This window comes from Schistocerca americana, chromosome 8 (genome assembly GCF_021461395.2).
Source record: "Schistocerca americana isolate TAMUIC-IGC-003095 chromosome 8, iqSchAmer2.1, whole genome shotgun sequence".
NCBI classification, from domain to species: Eukaryota; Metazoa; Arthropoda; class Insecta; order Orthoptera; family Acrididae; genus Schistocerca; species Schistocerca americana.
The window spans coordinates 237336699-237358305 of NC_060126.1; the positions used below are offsets into that span (position 1 = coordinate 237336699).

Genomic DNA, 21607 nt, shown 5'->3' on the forward strand with positions numbered 1-21607 from the left:
TTCAAGGACCGTCTTCACCTCTTCCTCAGAACGAACGAGCAGCAGGAGGTCGTCCGCATAGGCACGACATTTGAAGGTGTAGCCCCGCAGTTCCATCCCAGAAAGAGAATTTGTTAGCCTCCCAATTAATGGTTCTAACGCTATCGCGAACAGCAGCATCGAAAGAGGGCAGCCCTGGCGAATAGATCGTCGAATTTGAATGGGCCCTGCTAAACGCCCATTAACCTGTACCGAGGATTGTGCGCCCCCATAAATCCTTCTAATGACACCAGTAAAACGGTCTGGAAATCCCATTTGTTCCAGTACAGCGTACAGATAGTTGTGGCGCACCTTATCAAAACCGCTGTCAAAATCAACCGCACCCATCGCCGCTTTAAGCCGGCACTCCTCCGACAGCGCTATAAAAAAAAAAAAACAATGGTTAAAATGGCTCTGAGCACTATGGGACTTAACATCTGTCGTCATCAGTCCCCTAGAACTTAGAACTACTTAAACCTAACTAACCTAAGGACATCACACACATCCATGCCCGAGGCAGGATTCGAACCTGCGACCGTAGTAGTCGCGCTGTTCCGGACTGAGCGCTTGAACCGCTAGACCACCGCAGCCGGCCCAGCGCTATCACATCACGGCATTCGCCAGTAGCTGTTTGCACATTCACCGATCCACCCGGTGTCGTCTGTTCGGGAGAGAGAACGCTACGAATTAAAATACGACATCGGGACGCTAGCAACCGTGCAAAGATCATAGTCGGCATTAAGCAGGGTGATGGGGCGATAATGTGTGACCGTAATTCCTGGCTTCGGTTTATGTACTGGCACCAGGAGGCCTTCCATAAAAGCCGGTGGAATAGGCGCATCGGAATTTGACATCTCGTTGTACATTTCCGTCCATCGCGGTGCCATTTCGTTGCGAAATTCTCGATAAAATTCAGCAGGAAGTCCATCAATGCCTGGGGACCGATTCAACGCACCCTTTGCGATCGCATCATGTACTTCCTCACAGCTAATGGCTTCCAGTAAGGTTCCCGCGGCTTCCACCGTCAGTGTACGAGAGACGTACGTGGCTATACGTTCGAGGTCATCGACAGGGGCTGTTTCTTCCCGATAAATGTGTTGGTAATGGTCGACGAATGCAGAGACAATGTCCGCTTGACGTGTCACTCTTCGGTCTTCGCGGGTAATTAATTCCCGTACCAAACCGCGACGTCGGTGCTTTCGTTCATTCACGACGTGGTGCATGGAAGGAATCTCGTGCATTATCGTATCGTGACATCTGGCGCGCACCATGACCGCTCGGCCATTCCGGCTGGCCCTTGATGTGACCTAGACGTTTGATCCAAAGACTTTCAAACAATCTGTGTAACTAAATGAAGCTCCAGAATCTGCATCTTATTTCCGATCTCCAGTCAACGTGAGGGATTCTAATTACCACGAATTCCTCGTACTATCTTATCACGAATGATTCACACTCTTGGATAACTCATGTCAGCACGTCTCAAAGAAAAAGAAAACTATGCAGCACACGTCTTGTGAGCTTATACTGTCCTCGGTGGGATTTCTCACCAAGAGCGTAACAAAGGAGAAAATTTATCGGTGTGCAGTGAGTAGTTTCAATGATTCGCATAAAAACAATAGGACGTAAACAGCGCTGGCAGTAAACGTCGAACCCCCCGCTCCAACGCCTCCCAAACTGTATTTCAAAACACGGACATTGTTTACTAGCGATGCAGTTATTACTACGGCAATCGCCGGCTACACGCCCTTCGTAGCAGCGAGAGCGCGCGCCGCATGCCGAGTCGTGAGAGGCCAGCGCGCCGTGTCCCATTCGCGTCATGGCGCGCACGTTCGCGCCTTACGGCCGGCCGGTCTGACTAGCGTGTGAACCCGCCACTGCGCATGCGCCGCCGCCGCCGCCACACTCGCGCTGTTCATCTTTTTACGAGCGCCCACGCCGAGCCGCGAGCTTTACGACTGGTTCCGGCCCCGCGCTGGGATTTGAGTTTCGTCACTGGACGAAGTAAACATCCGCCGGCCGAGAGCCTCCTCAGCGCGTCACCGACGCCCCGTCCGTGTTGTTTATGTACGGGTAGCTTATTGGCGCCTCTGCTTATTTCCGTCTTTCACCGCCGCGAATCCGGGACCTCTCCGGCGTCCAAAAAGAGCCGAGGATCCCTGAGCAGTGGAGAGCACGAAACATGATTCCAAAATTAGCACAACAAACAACAGAAATGTCCGCTTCAAGTTGTTGAAATGGAACCGAAGTGTCCTAATTAGACAAGGAGGTTGTTGAATGCCTCTCAGCCGTGACGGATGAATACATTGTGATCTTAGGGTCACACTATCGAGTCTTGTATAGGGCACTGGTAGGATATTAATGTGTATATAACACTTCTGGCGAGGCTTTATCGCTGGACAATGAGATCACCGGTGTTTGCTGGCAAGTTAATGGTGTGGGGGCTAAAGATATTTGAAACATCTACATTACCGAACTTCTAACTCCGTTCATAGCAGACAGTTTCAGTTGTAGGTTAGCTATTTAACGTCTTCCATAAGCAACAAATATTTGATTTTCAGTATTTCATCTAATTATTAATCGAATTTAGAAATTTAAAAAGGTTCAAATGGCTCTGAGCAGTATGGGACTCAACAGCTATGGTGGTGGTGGTGGTTAGTGTTTAACGTCCCGTCGACAACGAGGTCATTAGAGACGGAGCGCAAGCTCGGGTTACGGAAGGATTGGGAAGGAAATCGGCCGTGCCCTTTCAAAGGAACCAGCCCGGCATTTGCCTGAAACGATTTAGGGAAATCACGGAAAACCTAAATCAGGACGGCGGGAGACGGGATTGAACCGTCGTCCTCCCGAATGCGAGTCCAGTGTGCTAACCACTGCGCCACCTCGCTCGGTCAACAGCTATGGTCATCAGTCCCCTAGAACTTAAAACTACTTAAACCTAACTAACCTAAGGACATCACACAACACCCAGCCATCACGAGGCAGAGAAAACCCTGACCCCGCCGGGAATCGATCCCGGGAACCCGGGCGTGGGAAGCGAGAACGCTACCGCACGACCACGAGATGCGGGCCGTCGGGCATAGATGTGTGCTGTCCTTAGGTTAGTTAGGTTTAAGTAGTTCTAAGTTCTAGGGGACTGATGTCCAGAGATGTATAGTCCCATAGTGCTCAGAGCCATTTGAACCATTTTTGAACCCTCTCCCCCCCCCCCTCCCCCCCCCCCCCCCCCACCAGCCAAATGCAAAATGATGAAAGCAAACCGTTTATAGCTTATCACATTTTCTTTGATCATGTAGTAAAATTGCAGCACCAGTCATCAGGTTTTCGTTTGTTGTTCATTTTCTAGTAACTCTGTTAGCGACAAATTCTTCAGAGTTTAAGACTGTATGTCTCTGCAAAATGATACGACGTTAATCCCAAAAATAAGGCCTCCTATTTTTTTGTAAGTACATAGACCTGTTTATTACTACAATGGTTTACGTCAGTTTACAGTTTGAACATTTAGCTACGTTTCGACGTAATCACCATTTCTGTCGATGCATTTTTGTAGGCGCTGTGGCACGTTTTGTATGCCCATGTCATACCAGCTCGCCGCCATGCTGTTCAGGAAGTTATGAGCCTCTGCTTTCACGTAGTCGTCGGAGCTAAATCGCTAGGACCACAATTAACGCTGACAGGTACTGTGAGACTGAAAAAACTCAAACGGGCAATGCAGAACCGGAGAAGAGGAATATTGAGCAAGGGCGTACACATTCTCCATGACAATTCTCGCCCGCACATCCCTCGGCAAACCGTTGCTCTCCTGCAACAGTTTCAGTGTAACATAACCACCCACACACCCCATAGTCCTGACTTGGCGCCCAGTGACTATTACCTGTTGCCTAGGTTAAAAGAACATTCGGCCGGAAACCGATTCAGCTCCGACGACGAGGTGAAAGAAGATGTTCATAACTTTCTGAACAGCATGGCGGCGAGCTGGTATGACATTGGCGTACAAAAACTGCCACAGCGTCTACAAAAATGTATCGACAGAAATGGTGATCATGTCGAAAAATAGCTAAATGTTCAAGCTGTTAGCTGATGTAAACCACTGCAGAAATAAACAGGTCTATGTATTTATAAAAAAATAGGACACCTTACTTTTGGGATTACCCTCGTATCAATGTACGACACATACACTGGCGAAACAAATCCCAACTCCAAGATGGAGTTGTGCGAGATAATCGAAAGTTGGTAAGCGTGTTTCTACATCTGAAAGATGTCTATACAAATTTCGCACTAGCTGCATAAGAGACACTAGTAGCGCCGCCATGATGCAAATCAGATTTGCTTTAAATGAGAGCTGTAACGATCGTGAGCATTAGCTACCTTTGAGATTGGACGTAGTGAATTGATGTTAGTCACGAACGCCTATAAAACGACGAATATGCCGTTGTCAACAGCTGACTGACATTGCATGAGGTGTTAAGAGGGCTACGGAAGCTTAATGTTACATTTGCGATACTGGAGGAAGACATGGCAGGAATCTAGCCACTGTTCATGATTGCTGCCAACGGTGTTCACAGGAAGGTACTGTCGCAAGAAGACCGGCCTCCGGAAATCCAAATGGCAGTAACAAATGGAAATACTGTCGTGTTCAGTGTACGACTGTGGCCCAGCAGTTTGAGCAGCAGCTGACAACACAGTCACACAACGAAATGTTACAAACCTGTTACTTTTGGACAGCTCTGAGCCAGGCGCACTGTAGCGTTCATTCCACTGACACCAAACCATCGCCGTTTGAGACTTCAGTGGTGTCAATCGAGAGCTGATTGGAGGGCAAAGTGGAGGTCTACTGTGTTTTCTGACGAAACCAAGTTCTGTCTCGGTGTCAGTGAGGGCCTGGTGAGCTCGTGTAATCAACCTGTATTTGGCCTAGACACATTGGAAATGAACATGGAGCTATGGTCTGGGGTGCTATTTCGTATGACAGCATGAGCACTCCCGTAGTTATCCTATGCGTACTGACGGCAAATTTGTATGTCAGTTGGGTGATTCGACCTGTTGTGCTGCCATTCATGAACAGCATTCCAGCAAGTGTTTTCCAAGAGGATAACGCTCACCCACATAATGCTGATGTAAGCCAACATGCTCTACAGAGTGTCGTCATATTGTCTTGGTTTGCTCGATAGCCGGATCTGTCGCCAATCGAGCACATATGGGACATCATCGGATGACAAGTCCGCCGTCATCCACAAGCAGCATTAACTGTCCTTGTATCGATCGACCAAGTGCAATAGGTATGGAACTCCATCCCACAAACTGACATCCGGCACCTGTGCAATACAATGCCTGCATTTTTGCATGCTTCTATTCAACCTTCTGGCGGTTACAGCAGTTGTTAATGACCAGTATTTCACACTTGCAATAGCTTGTCTCGTGCTTACACTAACCTGTCAACTTGCAACGATAATCATTTAAATATGTTACCTACACAACTGTATTACCGAAAGTTCATTCCTCAACGGTTATTATTTCTTGGTGTAGGATTTTTCTTTCTGTCAGTGTAATTCGTGACGTCGCACTGAGTTGCACGAAAAACAAGCTTTTATTTTTTTTAAAAAGCGCTAGTTTCCCAGCCCACACTCACCCAGTGTTTGATAGTGTGAGCACATAGCGACTTCCAACTAACTTTAAACAGAATTTCAATTATTTTATCAAGTTTTTGTCGCCCTCATGCTTGAAGTCAGATATTTAACACATTAACTCTCTTGCTTCATCAACCGATACCCTCTTTTGGTCAAGTTGCTTCATTAATTTCTTTTATTCTAATTCTATTCTTACTCATTTCATTTTATTCATTTGGATATCTGTGTTGGTGACACAATGTCACAGAACACATTGTATCATACCCAGAACTTGTTGAAAGATAACAAATCGCATTAATAAAAAAATGGACTTCTGATTTGCCGCAATGGGAATAACATCAAGAAAACAACATTATTAATAATAAGGAAACAATAAATGAATCAAAATATTATTTTAAAAGTCTTGGTAATAGGCAACGAAAGGCAAGGTGTCGGCCTCGGTCTGTTAGGTGGAATCATTCCGGTATTCTGCTGGAACTGTTTGGGAAAACTCTGGACACAAAAATCGTAATACTTGGATTAGGTAAACAAGTCTGAATCCGTGCAGTTATACGTTGTAGCATCCCACAATGTTTTTTCATCTTATGGCCATCGGTTTCTCCTGTGTATATAAATGACCATTTATCAGTAACACTACCAGATGCAAAGTTTGTTTTGTTGCAGATGATACAAACATTGCAATAAACAGCAAATGAAGTCTACTCTTAGAAAGATCGGTTACTGAAAGTTTCATGGACATTAATAAATGGTTCCTAACCAATTTCGGAAAAACACACCACAAGCAATTCAGAACTTGCAAGAGTTTTACCACCAGTGTATTCCTAAAATATCATGACAAACACATAGAGGAAGTGGGCAGTGATGAATTCCTGGATTACAATTTGATAATAAATTCAACTGGAAGGGGGAGGGGGGGGGGCACACACCACAGAACTGCTGAAGCGCCTAAACAAATCTCTTATTTGCAGTGCGTATTTTGTCAGACATAGGGGATATAAAAATGAAAAAGCCGACATACACTTTCATTTCATAATGTTGGATGGGATTATTTTTCGGGGTACCTCATCAAGCCAAGCTAAAGTTTTCCGTACACAAAAACGTGTAATAAGAATTATTTGTGGCGTGAACTCCAGATATCCTGTAGAGGCCTGTTTAATTACTGCTGCCCAAAACATTTATTCCTTAATGAAACTTGTCATTAAAAATGTGTCTCATTTAAAAGCAATCGCTCACTACCTGGAATCAGTCCCAGAAATGGGAATAATCTTCACAGAAATTTAAAGTCACTCACTTACTTACTTTGGCTCAAGAAAGTTCGAATGGTTCTCAGCACTATGCGACTTAACTTCTGAGGTCATCAGTCCCCTAGAACTTAGAACTATTTAAACCTAACTAACCTAAGGACATTACACACATCCATGCCCGAGGCAGGATTGGGACCTGCGACCGTAGCGGTCGCGCGGTTCCAGACTGTAACGCCTAGAACCGCTCGGCCACCCCGGCCGGCACCCGCTCTTTCGACTCCATTGATGAATTTCTTACTAGAAACAGCTGGTGTGCGTGTGTGTGTGTGTGTGTGTGTGTGTGTGTGTGTGTGTGTGTGTGTGCGTGGCCGGCCGGAGTGGCTGAGCGGTTCTAGTCGCTTCAGTCTGGAACCGTGCGACCGCTACGGTCGCAGGTTCGAATCCTGCCTCTGGCATGGATGTGTGTGATGTCCTTAGGTTAGTTAGGTTTAAGTAGTTCTAAGTTCTACGGGACTGATGGCCTCAGAAGTTAAGTCCCATAGTGCTCAGAGCCATTTGAACCATTTTATGTGCGTGTGTGTGTGTGTGTGTGTGTGTGTGTGTGTGTGTAACTGATAATATAAAATAATGCGAATTTTACTGCAATCTAACTTCCGTACAAATTCAGTGCAGTAACGCGACCATTGTAAATGAATGCTGTAAAATGTTTCCTCTATTCAGTGTTTATTACCTCACAAACGAAAACACTTTTAAAATTTTTTGACTCATTGCACATCCATGATTACTATTATTTCTCCTGGGATCGGGGGGGTGGGGAGGTACATTTGCACACTCGCGTATGTTTCACTGCAAATATATAGTGTATATTCTTGTTCTTCTGACATGGTATACGTCCTGGAGGATCTCCTCGCTACGGATCAGTTGGAACGAATAATATACGTAACCTAATCTAATCTAAAAATTAAAAAAAAGAACACGATTCATTCGGGAGGCCCACGGTTCAAACCAGCGTTTGGCCATCCTGATTTAGGGTTTCCACGATTTCCGTAAATGGCTTAAGTGAAATTTGAGGATGATTCCTTCGAAAGCACTCGGCCGCTTTCCCTAATCCGATGTTGTGCTCCGTCTCTGATGATTTCGGGACGTTAAACACTAATCTCCTCCTCCTCCTCCTCTTCCTCCTCCTCCAACAAGGCGGTTGCACATCATTTTGTTTGATCAACCATATCCCAGTACTTCCACAAGTGTTTCTTACACATACTGCATAACCAGTATTAGCACGGATAATGAATAACCTTGTCTGGCGAGAAATATTTTTCGCGCTTCATTCCGTACACGGGTCTCTGAAACAGATAACTTAACCGCAGAACGGTCCGGTTTCAAACCCATCTATTATTAAGGCAGTAATTCATCATCAGCGCTTTCCATTTACAAAGCTGGGGCGTCTGGTATCAAGCGATATCCACAAACAATCAGAACGCAGACCGCAAATGGATGAGCGGTGGAAGACCGGCAGCACTGCGAATGACACGGCGGCTCATAGCCTTTTAATCTGAAACAATCGGAAACCGATAATGAGGCGCCTACCTTTCCATGGAGAATTTGTTTTGCCCTTTTCACGATACGGGTCCACTCTTCGCTGCTACGGCACCCGGCGCCAGTCTATCGAATGCGTCAGTTAATGTTCGTATGAAACCAGGTAGTGGTAACTGCGGAATTTCAAGTGGACGTGTATCAGTAAACTGTTCCATTATTTCTTCTGGTTCCACTAACTCGTCACAAACTCCATTTCCATATAAAAGTGCTTCTTTCGATTACAGGAAAAGTAATAACCCAGAAATATGATCACGAAACTTCCAACGAAGGATTGTTTCTTTAATTAGATTTCTAAAGTTGAGTTGAGCGTGCTTCGGTCCCTAGAGAATACTTTTTAAAGCATAGCAGCTGATTTCTGTTGCAAAGAAAAAGAGGAACAGGGAAATTCTGAAAGTAACGCCATGTTTCCTAGAAATAAAAATGAGTATCTATTTTTCTCTCATGTTTCCAGAATGCGTTCGACTCAGGAATTTCATACTTTTTTCCCGTTCTTTACATACGAGGGGCGTTCAGTAAATAACGCAACACATTTTTTTCGGATAATGTAGACTGGAAAAATGCCGGCTTTCTTGTGGGACATTGTGGAGTATTCCTGCTTCGGCCACTATGGTTTCATTAAGTTCCGATAGGTGGCAGCTTTATTCGTAGTCTTCAAAATGGGGTGTGTAAAGGAGGTTCATTCCAAGCAGAGAGCTGTCATTGAGTTTCCTCTGGCGGAAACCAGAGCATCACAGATATTCATTGGCGCTTCCAGAATGTCTACGGAGACATGGCAGTAAGGCCGGCCGGAGTGGCCGAGCGGTTCTAGGCACTACAGTCTGGAACCGCGCGATCGCTACGGTCGCAGGTTCGAATCCTGCCTCGGGCATGGATGTGTGTGATGTCTTTAGGATAGTTAGGTTTAAGTAGTTCTAAGTTCTACGGGACTGAAGACCTCAGAAGTTAAGTCCAATAGTGCTCAGAGCCATATGAACCATTTTTGAAACGTCAGGACACTCTCATTCGAGGTGATGCAAACGAGCTTCTCCTTCTCCATGACAACGCAGGGACTCACACAAGTCTGCGCACCTGACTGGAGCTCACAAAATCTCATTGGACTGTTCTTCCTCATTCACCCCACAGCCTGGGTTTCGCACTTTCCGACTTCCATCTGTTTCGCCCAATGAAGGATGTACTCCACGGTAGGCAATACGTATATAATCGGGAGATCATACATGCAGCGAGACGTTGGCTCCTACTTCTACCAGTAGAGTGATGGCATGCGGCAATGCAGGCCCTCCCAGTAAGGTGGCGTAAGTTCGTCGCATTGAACGAAGATTGTGTTGAAAAACAGTGTTTTGTAGCCAAAAGAGTGGGGAATATGGTGCGTTGGAATCCTGACTAAAACCAATTTGTTTTCATAAAAAAGTGTTGCATTTATTATTGAATGCCCCTCGAAAAATTTCAAATAAGTTTGTTGTAAGTGGTCATTTAACACAGCAGTTGAAATTACGTATCTCTTTTAGTGAAACTGGGTCGTCCTGCTGCAATGTTTCAAATTCTTCTTAAATCACGCTATTTCAGTACGCGCATTTTTGTTCCTAGTAGCCTTCTGACTATTGTTGCTTCTTCTCGTTCCATCTGGGTTATGAAAGAGGAAGTGCAGTAAATTTCTAAAGTTTCATTTTCCACTTCATTAGATTTTCTTCTTTTTTTTCGGCACATATTTTTATTGTAATGGCACTATGTCGCTTCGTACTTTAATGAAAATGAGAAAATGACAAGATCAACAAAATACGTTGTGATGTCAGACGTACAGTACCATGGGATAGGAGGTCTGGCACAGTGGTTAGGACACTGTACTCGCATTCGTCAGGAAGACGACGGTTCAAATCCGCGTCCGATCAACCAGATTTAGATATTCCGCGATCCTCTAAATCGCTGAAGCAGAAACCTGGGTTGGTCACTTTGAAAGTGGGCGACCGATTTCCTTCCGCATCCTTGAAACAACCCGAACGCCTGCTCCGGCTCTTACCCTCGCTGTAGACGGGACGTTCCTTCCTCGCTTTCTTTTTTCCAGCATCAAGGTCCCGTGCTATAATTTTAGTTGGTATTTATTGATTGACAAGGATCATTTGCTTCCTACGAATATGCTTCTTGTGATTTTGAATTTCTCTGTTTTGAAATCTCTCTAGATTCTTGTTCCTCCGAGGTAATAGGTTTTTGGGAATCGTTTGTTCTGCAGCTCATTCGTACATTCGACTGTGGCCGAATTATTCATATTGACAAACAGACAATTAGTTTTATATATGTTTTAATGACTATTGATTTTTGTATTTATTGTTACTGTGTATGGTCTGGTACGCTTGACTGGTGGACCGTTGCTGTCTACTATAACAAGAGAAAGCGGAATTCTAATGAGGAATCCAAATTTCAGTTACTTTGACAAAATAGTTCACTACGAAACTGTCTGAGAAGTCTTCTGCTGTCGCCAGTTACATCATTTATGAAGGAACGAATTCTCTCTTTTAATTCTTCCTTTCACCATCAGCTCTGGCACCATTACCTCGTCAGAGAAGACATTTGTTCGTATGATAATTTTGAATACATTTTATTGTTCCTCTAAAGAAAGTGGTTTCCAGTGTTTTACATTCTCTGGCAGATTCCACCGAGCGAGGTGGCGCAGTACACTCGCATTCGGGAGGACGACGGTTCCATCCCGCATCCGGCCATCCTGATTTGGGTTTTCCGTGATTTCCCTAAATCACTTCCGGCAAATGCCGGGATGGCACCTTTAAAATGGCACGGCCGATTTCCCTCCCCATCCTTCTCTAATCCGAGCTTGTTCTTCGTCTCTATTGACTTCGCTGTCGACGGGACGTTAAACGCTAATCTCCTCTTCCACTCTGTCAGATTATACATATTTTTTATGTTTCTAGACTATACTCTTCTTGTGCTATAGCGCTAAGAGTGCTAAAAAAACTAACAATGATTTTTTTTCTTTTCAGGTAAGCCATGGTGTCTCGTTAGACAGGTGTATTGAAATTATTCCTGTGGTAAGTGTTGCAGTGCTGATTGGTCGTCATATGTCTTATGTGCAAGTTGACGGACGCATTTTCTCCGTGTGCATACGGCGACATACTGCCTGAACGCACATGTGTGTCACACGTATATTACATAAAACTTATACCTCGATTCGAGTATATTTTATCGAATATCACAAGGAAATATATGCACCGGAAGTCATATTTTATATTATAAAGCCTACATTTGGTTGGTGGAGGTATCAAGATCGTGTTCCTAGATCAAATAAATCTGATGGCAGTTTTTATTAGACCTAGCAATTAATGTCTTTGAGAACAAGTTTCTTAGTATTATTTTCTTACAGTGTATAACATGGTGTTCAACTCAAAAACTGTGCGCTTACTGAGTGTTTACATACTACATACTGGTTTAATTTACGTGTGTTGTGCTTACACTACACAAAGAGTTATTCTAGATTTAAATTTATTTTCATCACCTAACACACACACACACACACACACACACACAAAAGTTGTTTCTACTAAAAAATTCATAAAGGGAGGGGAAATCCTTCAGGCTGCTCGTGCACAGATGTAACTTCTTAGCACACACACATTATTCTTTTTATTTCTTCAATGACGTTCTCTCTTCTAGACGTTCAAGCTGCTTAACATGATCCATAGAACTGAAAAAAAATTTAATCTTCCATGTACAATTTCTGAGAAATCTGCATATTTCTAAGAAGGGAATTTAAAAAAAAAAAATTCTGCTGTAGAAAGAAACACTCATTAGTTGACTGCAGGTAGTCTCTCGCACATGTATTTACTCTCACTTAGTGTTGATAGTTTTCGTGTGCAAAGAAATAAACGATTCTTTCATTTGCGTTTCTAATGGATAATTTGGCATCGTTATAATTGTGTGACTGGAAGCAAGTGGAATTCATTTACGTGCACGTAAAACTACACATTGACAATATATTAATTCAATTATTTCCGGATATACCGGCAATGTTTCCCTCGGCTTTCAGTAGGTGCCCAGAAAGCCAGCTAAGCAGTAGAATGTTATGACGATACGAACGTAACGATAACGTAACACCCAGTCCCCGTGCGGAGAACAACTGCTAGCCGCCCCGGAATCCGGTCTATTCACTTGGCACGCAGCAGCCGAAGCGGACGATGTTGAGTAGTGGACGTGCGGCCTAAGTGTGTCAAAGTTGTAAGGACACAAATCGCAAAGGAACATCTCGAAACCAAGCGTCCAAGCCGTCCTGCAGAATGTTCTGAACAGTAGGAGTGTGTATCCAAAGTTAGTCACGCATACCTTACCTCTCGAGCAAAAACAATTACACTGAAGTGCCAAAGAAACTCGTACACCTGCCTAATATCGTGTAGGGTCCCCGCGACCATGCATAAGAGTCGCAATACGACTTGGTATGGACTCGACTAATGGCTGAAGTAGTGCTAGAGGAAACTGACACCATGAATCCTGCAGGGCTGTCCATAAATCAGTAAGAGTACGAAGGGGTGGACATCTCTTCTGAACATCACGCTGCAAGGCATCCCAGATATGCTCAATGACGTTCGTGTCTGGGGAGTTTGGTAGCCATCGGAAGTGTTTAAACTCAGAATAGTGTTCCTGGAACCACTCTGTAGCACTTCTGGGCGTGTAGGGTGTCGCATTGTCCTGCTGGAATTGCCTAAGTCCATCGAAATGCTCAGTGGACATTAACGGATGCAGGTCATCATATAGGGTGCTTACGTACGTGTCACCTGTCAGACTGCACACGCCCCACACCAATACAGAGCTTCCACCAGCTTGGACAGTCCCCTGCCGACATGCAGGGTCCATGGATTCATGAGGTTGTCTCCACACCCGTAGACGTCTATCTGATCGATACAATTTGAAGCGAGACTCGTCCGACCAGGCAACACGTTTCCAGCCATCAACAGTCCAATGTCGACGATGGTGGGCCCAGGCGAGGCATAAAGCTTTGTGTAGTGCAGTCATCATGGGTATACGAGTGGGCCTTCGGTTCCGGAAGCCACATCGATGTGGTTCGTTGAATGATTCGCACGCTGGCGCTGATGGCCCAGCATTGAAATCTGCAGCAACCTGCGGAAGGGTTGCACTTCCATCACGCTGAACGATTCGCTTCAGTCGTCATTGGTCCCGTTGTTGCAGCATCTTTTTTCCGGCCGCAGCGAGTCGGAGCTTTGATATTTTACTGGAATAACACATCATAGGTGCACTGTTTTGAGGTATTTATAGGTAGTGTTAAAAGTACACGAAAACTGCGGAGTCCCATGCTACCTAAATGTCCATCTGTATTTAGTCTTCCACTTCGTCTTACTGTGAGTGCGCGAATAAGACCATTCCTTGCGAGGTTCCGGGATGGAGAAGAGTTTGTACCTCTTTAGTTCAGAAGAATTATGCATGAGAACGAGACATGCACTCGACCCCCTTCTTATCTACCAGCTAATTAATTATGCGCGCAACGGTAACGGAAGGAAGTGATGGTGGACGCTGCTAGTTGGTAAAATAATTTAATAAAAATCGTAATCTACTCAAAAAAAGAGAACTTTATCATAATAAACAACAGGAAATGGGATTCTGCCTATATCTCCGAAACGATATGCGAATTAAATATTACAATGAGATTTATTATACACTCCTGGAAATTGAAATAAGAACACCGTGAATTCATTGTCCCAGGAAGGGGAAACTTTATTGACACATTCCTGGGGTCAGATACATCACATGATCACACTGACAGAACCACAGGCACATAGACACAGGCAACAGAGCATGCACAATGTCGGCACTAGTACAGTGTATATCCACCTTTCGCAGCAATGCAGGCTGCTATTCTCCCATGGAGACGATCGTAGAGATGCTGGATGTAGTCCTGTGGAACGGCTTGCCATGCCATTTCCACCTGGCGCCTCAGTTGGACCAGCGTTCGTGCTGGACGTGCAGACCGCGTGAGACGACGCTTCATCCAGTCCCAAACATGCTCAATGGGGGACAGATCCGGAGATCTTGCTGGCCAGGGTAGTTGACTTACACCTTCTAGAGCACGTTGGGTGGCACGGGATACATGCGGACGTGCATTGTCCTGTTGGAACAGCAAGTTCCCTTGCCGGTCTAGGAATGGTATAACGATGGGTTCGATGACGGTTTGGATGTACCGTGCACTATTCAGTGTCCCCTCGACGATCACCAGTGGTGTACGGCCAGTGTAGGAGATCGTTCCCCACACCATGATGCCGGGTGTTGGCCCTGTGTGCCTCGGTCGTATGCAGTCCTGATTGTGGCGCTCACCTGCACGGCGCCAAACACGCATACGACCATCATTGGCACCAAGGCAGAAGCGACTCTCATCGCTGAAGACGACACGTCTCCATTCGTCCCTCCATTCACGCCTGTCGCGACACCACTGGGAGCGGACTGCACGATGTTGGGGCGTGAGCGGAAGACGGCCTAACGGTGTGCGGGACCGTAGCCCAGCTTCATGGAGACGGTTGCGAATGGTCCTCGCCGATACCCCAGGAGCAACAGTGTCCCTAATTTGCTGGGAAGTGGCGGTGCGGTCCCCTACGGCACTGCGTAGGATCCTACGGTCTTGGCGTGCATCCGTGCGTCGCTGCGGTCCGGTCCCAGGTCGACGGGCACGTGCACCTTCCGCCGACCACTGGCGACAACATCGATGTACTGTGGAGACCTCACGCCCCACGTGTTGAGCAATTCGGCGGTACGTCCACCCGGCCTCCCGCATGCCCACTATACGCCCTCGCTCAAAGTCCGTCAACTGCACATACGGTTCACGTCCACGCTGTCGCGGCATGCTACCAGTGTTAAAGACTGCGATGGAGCTCCGTATGCCACGGCAAACTGTCCGACACTGACGGCGCCGGTCCACAAATGCTGCGCAGCTAGCGCCATTCGACGGCCAACACCGCGGTTCCTGGTGTGTCCGCTGTGCCGTGCGTGTGATCATTGGTTGTACAGCCCTCTCGCAGTGTCCGGAGCAAGTATGGTGGGTCTGACACACCGGTGTCAATGTGTTCTTTTTTCCATTTCCAGGAGTGTATATCAGAACATAAATGCACGTGATTGTTGACACACACAGTAAGTTAAAGGATAGGGTATACTGAAGTATTATGAGAATAAGAGTTGGCTCGAGAACAAGGGGCTCCTACTCTCTGTGATGCAATAGACTGACGATAAGGACTGGAGGTCCTAATGAATCAAATATTAATCTCCCGACTATATAGCAGTATCGCAATTAGTAGTGAGAGCTCAAATGGGATCACATGGAGAAACAAGCAAGGTGGACTTGTAGCAAAGTGAGCGCGCGTGCTGCTGAGGGATTCGGTATAAAATTGATAAGGACCTACAATGCCGGAGCCGCGAAATACTGTACCAGTACTGAAACCTGCAGCACATCGTCGGTAGGCAGCGTCCTGCTGATGTAGGCGCCGGCTTCTGCCGTGCAGCAACTCTGTGTCAGCCCCTGGCCACGAAGGCTGTCCGAGAATTCTAAGTTCTTCCGAAAACGAGCTACCAAGTCGCAAGACTGTCCGACTCCGAGGAAGACCAGATCCCGAAACCCACTCTGTGATGCGATGCCAGCAGCGAGGCCAGTATTGCTCAATTCTCTACTCTCCTCGAAAACTGCGAATCAGCATTCAGTTCTGATTCCAAAATTCCCCCACACTGTTTCAGAACGTCAGTCGCGCCAACAGTAACCATTCCCTCCAATTTCGAGCAGGGATTTATGACGTCAACTAGCCTCACTTTAAGTTGACCAATCATACCTCTGCTATTCAGCTAAGGGCACTGAACTTGCCGTTTGACCGGCTACGAAATCAACCTGCCTAGACCACCGGCCATCTGGCGCCAGACAGTCACACCCAGCAGGGCATGGTCCACAAGTATTCTCAGAATCATGGGGACGCTGCAGTCAGTCGATGCCAGGAATCTTCGTTCCGGACGCGCCGGAACGGTAAACACATAAACTGCGGCGACACGCAGACGTCTCGCAGGTCGTTTCGCCCTGCATACAATAGGCGAAACCCGACCGACGTCAGTCGTTCCGCCAGGCGCTTAAGCCTATTGTACGAACCCCTCAGAATTCAGGGAAGTGCAGCTCCCAACCGGAAACGCAGTGTGCCGCGTCCTCCGATACTCGCCTCGCACAGGCCACCCAGGGAAGGAAAACAACATGTTTAGGAATCAAATGAAAAGTATCTTTTTCAGCTCTCAGTACAAATACTCTCATTACAATAACCTTATTCGGTCTGTTACTACCGTGCAATGACATAGAACATCAATAAAATTGATTAAAATGAGAGGAGACATGCAAAAGAGGGCATGGAACCTCTCTCCTTTGCTTCCGAGAAACAGCGCTGTTCTGTGGTTCCATCACGAGTAGGAAAGAGCATCGCTTGGCCATCTGTATTTCTCGTCTCTATTCCGGTTTATGGTGCCTCATTTGTCGTCATCTTGCGGTCTAAATGCTCCGCCGATTTCCACATTATGTCATTCGAAAGCGGGCTCAGGTTAGCCGGTGTCAGCGCCGCGGTTAACAAAGGACACGGCGACTGACGCGTGGGCTGGGAGCAGTGGAGCGGCGCCCGCGCTACCAGGAAACGAGACCGCGCTCACCGGGCTTATCGCGCGCCATCGCGGAACGCACCGGCGGTCCGCGGCTCGGCCTGGCCGCTGAAAACGCAGATGCGTATCAGGCGGGCGCGGCCAGCGTGCTCTAACTGCGCCACAGTCGCCCCAAATTGCAGGCCCAGCCCTCACGCCAACTGCTGCGCGCCACGAACCAGAACCTGCCACCGCGCTGGTGTGGTGGCAGCTCCCTCCTCCCCTCCCCCCCCCCCCCCCGCCCCACACACACACACGTCCATCGGACTCTCTCCCTTGTCAGGGCTACCAGAGGATCGCCTACGGCCAGATTCCACAGGTCCCCTAACAGGTCTGCTGTGTATGGTCAGCCAGCTTATCAGGTGAATTGATTGCCTGTGCAATATTTGATCAACGCTACCCAGACATCTATTCAACCAAGCAACAAATCGGCGATCGAGGACCCTGTAGATCATACGCCGACCTCACAATGCTCCTCCATAGACGGCGATCTTGTGCACTTTGGATCCAGTTGTCACGGACTCCTAGTTGGCAGACGTCTTTCTGTACCTCATCCATCGCTTCCTGGGTCCTCCGATTGGACGGATACCATCAGGTCTTAAGTACGGCTTTTGCCGGAGAGGTGTCTGGTTCCCTAGCAATGTGGCCTGACAAGCGTATTCTCTGCGCTTTCAGTCTTTGAACGATGTTCGGTTGCCTCATCAGCTCATACATTTCTTGGATTTTTCTACGTCTCCACGAGCTCCCTTTCTGGACAGATCCAAATATCCTTCTCATACTTTTTCTTTCGAAGACCAACAAGTTTTCTTCATCCTTCTTTGTTGTGCTGAGGGACCATTTCAGTGAGGTCTCTGAAGGTCTTTAGAAACACAGCAGCATTTTCTTGCTTAAGAGCCGAAACTAGATGCTGGACGCTGGGGTCTGCAGCGAAGTCAACTTTCTAATTCACTCCAAAGGTGGTCCATTGGCTTCAGGCCGGCACTATTGGCAGGTTAGTTCGTTTCAGGACTGTTTTGTCCACAAACCATCACCACACAGGGTGCACTGTCACGCTAATACAAACAGCCATAGCACCCAAACTGTCCCTCTAAAATGATTCAAATGGCTCTGAGAACTATGGGACTTAACTTCTGAGGTCATCAGTCCCCTGGAACTTAGAACTACTTAAACCTAAGGACATCACACACATCTATGCCCGAGGCAGGATCCGAACCTGCGATCGTAGCAGCAGCGCGGTTCCGGACTGAAGCGCCTAGAGCCGCTCGGCCACAACGGCTGGCTACTGTTCCTCTACCTTACACAATGCTGTAAAGTGTGTTCATATCCTTTCGCATTTTGCATTTTCTTAAGCTCAATAAGGCGAACACACTCTACGAAAAACATCCCATTACCGTAACACCGTGGCCGAGCGGTTCTAGGCACTACAGTCTGGAACCGCGCGACCACTCCGGTCGCAGGTTCGAATCCTGCCTCGAGCATGGATGTGTGTGATGTCCTTAGGTTAGTTAGGTTTAAGTAGTTCTAAGTTCTAGGGGACTGATGACCTCAGCAGATAAGTTCCATAGTGCTCAGAGCCATTTGAACCATTTTTTTGAACCGTAACACCACCTCATACACTATACACAATGGTAGGTAAGGTTCTTCAACCATTCGCCAAACCCAGATCCCTCCATTTGACTGCCACAGGGTACTCCGTGTTTCATCGCTCCAGAGACTTGTTTCCAGTCATCCACAGTCCAGTGGCGTTGCTTTCTACACCGCTTAGCATTGTCAATGTTGCCGGCCGGAGTGGCCGAGCGGTTCTAGTCGCTACAGTCTGGAACCGCGCGATCGCTACGGTCGCAGGTTCGAATCCTGCCTCGGGCATGGATGTGTGTGATGTCCTTAGGTTAGTTAAGTTTAAGTAGTTCTAAGTTCTAGGGGACTGATGACCTCAGAAGTTAAGTCCCATAGTGCTCACAGCCATTTGAACCATTGTCAGTGGGAATGGATGGCGTATGAGGAACTGCTCGACTAATGTACCCCATTTGTTTTAACACCCTACACACAGTCATTGTACTAGTTGGGCTGCTGGTAGCACTTTGGAACTCACAAGTTATCCTTCCACACATTTCATGCGACTTTTTACAACCATCCTCCATAATGCTCGATGGTCCCTATATCAATTCTGTCTCAACTTAATTTACCTTTGGATGTTCCTTTTCGTTTACTCTTCACAATCACATCACCAAGAGTCGACTAGCGGAATTTTGGAAGGGCTGGAATGCGCCTGACTGATTTGTTAGTCAGGGGACATGCAAAGACTGGTCCACGTCCCATGTCCCTGAGCTCTCCTCACCGACCCAACTCGTTGTAACTGGTTCTCTGTAGATTCCTTTTATACTGGCGTGTCTGCGTTTCATGTCATCTAGTGATCAGTTCCGCATTACCTAGAGGTGTACGAATACTTTTTATCAGATAGCGTGTGGTGAAAGCGTGGAACCACACAGCCGACAGCTAAAGTACGCGAGGGCGTATCATCAGCTCATCAGCAGTTATGCCACCTGGCAATCGAGTACTTGGTCGAAAGTCGCGACATTTTAACTACCTGGTGCGACTGGAAGAACGACAACATTTTATTCCACGTGACCGCCACAAAACTCTGACCTATTACAATAATAGAATGCAAATTCTCTAATTTTACCCAACACAGTTACATGAAAATACGTTGTCTTTCTTCCAAGGATTCTCATTCAGGTTCCCCGAGCATTTGTTCTAGGCTTTTGCCTGACCAGCACCAGCGACTTACAATCGTAGTAGTGCGTCTCTGAATTCGTTCGATTTCTGTTGTCATGCTCACTTGATAAGGACTCCAGACACTGGAACAGTTCTCTAGAATTGCTCGCACTTACGTCTTGTCTGCAATTTCCATTAGAGATGCTAGCGAATACAATACCCTTCCAAAAAGTCTGTATTCCAGTCGTCTTTGTTAGCAGTGAGTTTATGTGATCGCTCCATTTCACACTGCTTCTTAGTGTTACCCCCAAAACTACTGCATAACGTGCTCTGGGTGTACCATTCTTAGATGTTAACAAAGAAGCAGAGACTGAACGTCTTGGAACACAATAAATTTATTCTGGTCTACACTACGAATCATACAAGAAAGACTGATTCTACCACGATTTCTTCATTACAATTTCTCACAGATCTCACATAGCTAGGTCATCAGTTTCGTAACACAGTGTGATTGTTGAGCTCGTGAGCTTTGCCCATTTCTACATGCATCTCGCTTTCCACCTCCTTCAATAACACCCTCTCTCCGTCTTTCCTTCTTTCTTTACTGATGCCTTTATCCTGCTGTTTCGCAGGGTCGGCATAGTTAGCGACGGATTTGGCAAGGCTAATGTTGAGGGGTGGACGGATGCCCTTCTGCCACCACCCTTTACACCCTAGGGTAGAGTAAGTGTACCCCAGCTGTTTGCGTTTAGTGTAATCCATGAAATTGTGCGAACGTGTTCAGATGTCTGCGAGTCGTGTAACTGAGGCGGGACTTGAGGACTAGCCCGGTATTCACCTAATAAAATGTGAAAAACCGCCTAAAAACAACATCCAAGCTGGCCTGCACACCAGCTCTCGTCTTTAATCCGCCGGGCGGATTCGATCCGGGGCCGGCGCGCCTAACTCCAGGAAGCAGCGCATTAGCGCTTTCGTCTAACCTGGTGAGTAACCTCTCTCCGTCTCTATTCGGTGGAAATATAGTCTGTCGGACTCCCTGCACATAGTAGCCGCCAGGTAACACATCGTATAGAGCTAACATTCCCGGAAGATAGATCCGCAGATATTGTTACATTTCTTGTCGAACTAGCTCTCCAGATCCTTACTTTAGATTTTAGTCTGTGTGGGGGGGGGGGGGGGGGGGGGGCGCCTGAAAGGCGAAATCTACAAACCAAACATAAATATAAGAGATGAGTTGATCATTCGGGTAATGAATAGTGCCGCTCTCATAAGAGAACGCCAAGACTACCTCAGAAGATCTACGTGTGATGTTGTCACGAGAATTCGAAAGTGCACTTGAAATTGAAGATGGAAATTATGAAAAGCAACATTGGTCTTAATCATTTATCTTTATTTAGCACCTGCTGTGAGTATTTGTTCGGGTTACATTCAGTATCGCTGTGGGCAACCTAACAAAAGTTTGACACGTATTAAACGTAATGTTTTCTTCGAATTAGTTTTTATTACTCATTCCTAAAGTATTGAATATTCCTACTGAAACACCATGCATACACACACCACGAAAAATACGCAACATCCTTAAAGACTAAGATCAGTGGCATCAGAGTATAATATGTGCATAGTGAGGGATTCTAGTGATTCATTTGTCACCGTCATCGACGATCACACGGCGTTCTGGACGTTTGTCTGCGCATCCTCTGTTTTGACTTAGCAGGCAGTAACATAGCCGAGTTCAAAGGTGAACGGTGTTCG

General features: G+C 46.5%; 1 non-coding gene across 1 annotated transcript; it reads right to left on the bottom strand.

Annotated features, from left to right (window-relative positions):
• Positions 1 to 2830: 2830 nt before the first annotated feature.
• Positions 2831 to 2903, bottom strand: Trnaa-cgc. The gene has a single exon. It is a non-coding gene; the product is annotated as a tRNA-Ala (tRNA).
• Positions 2904 to 21607: the final 18704 nt, after the last annotated feature.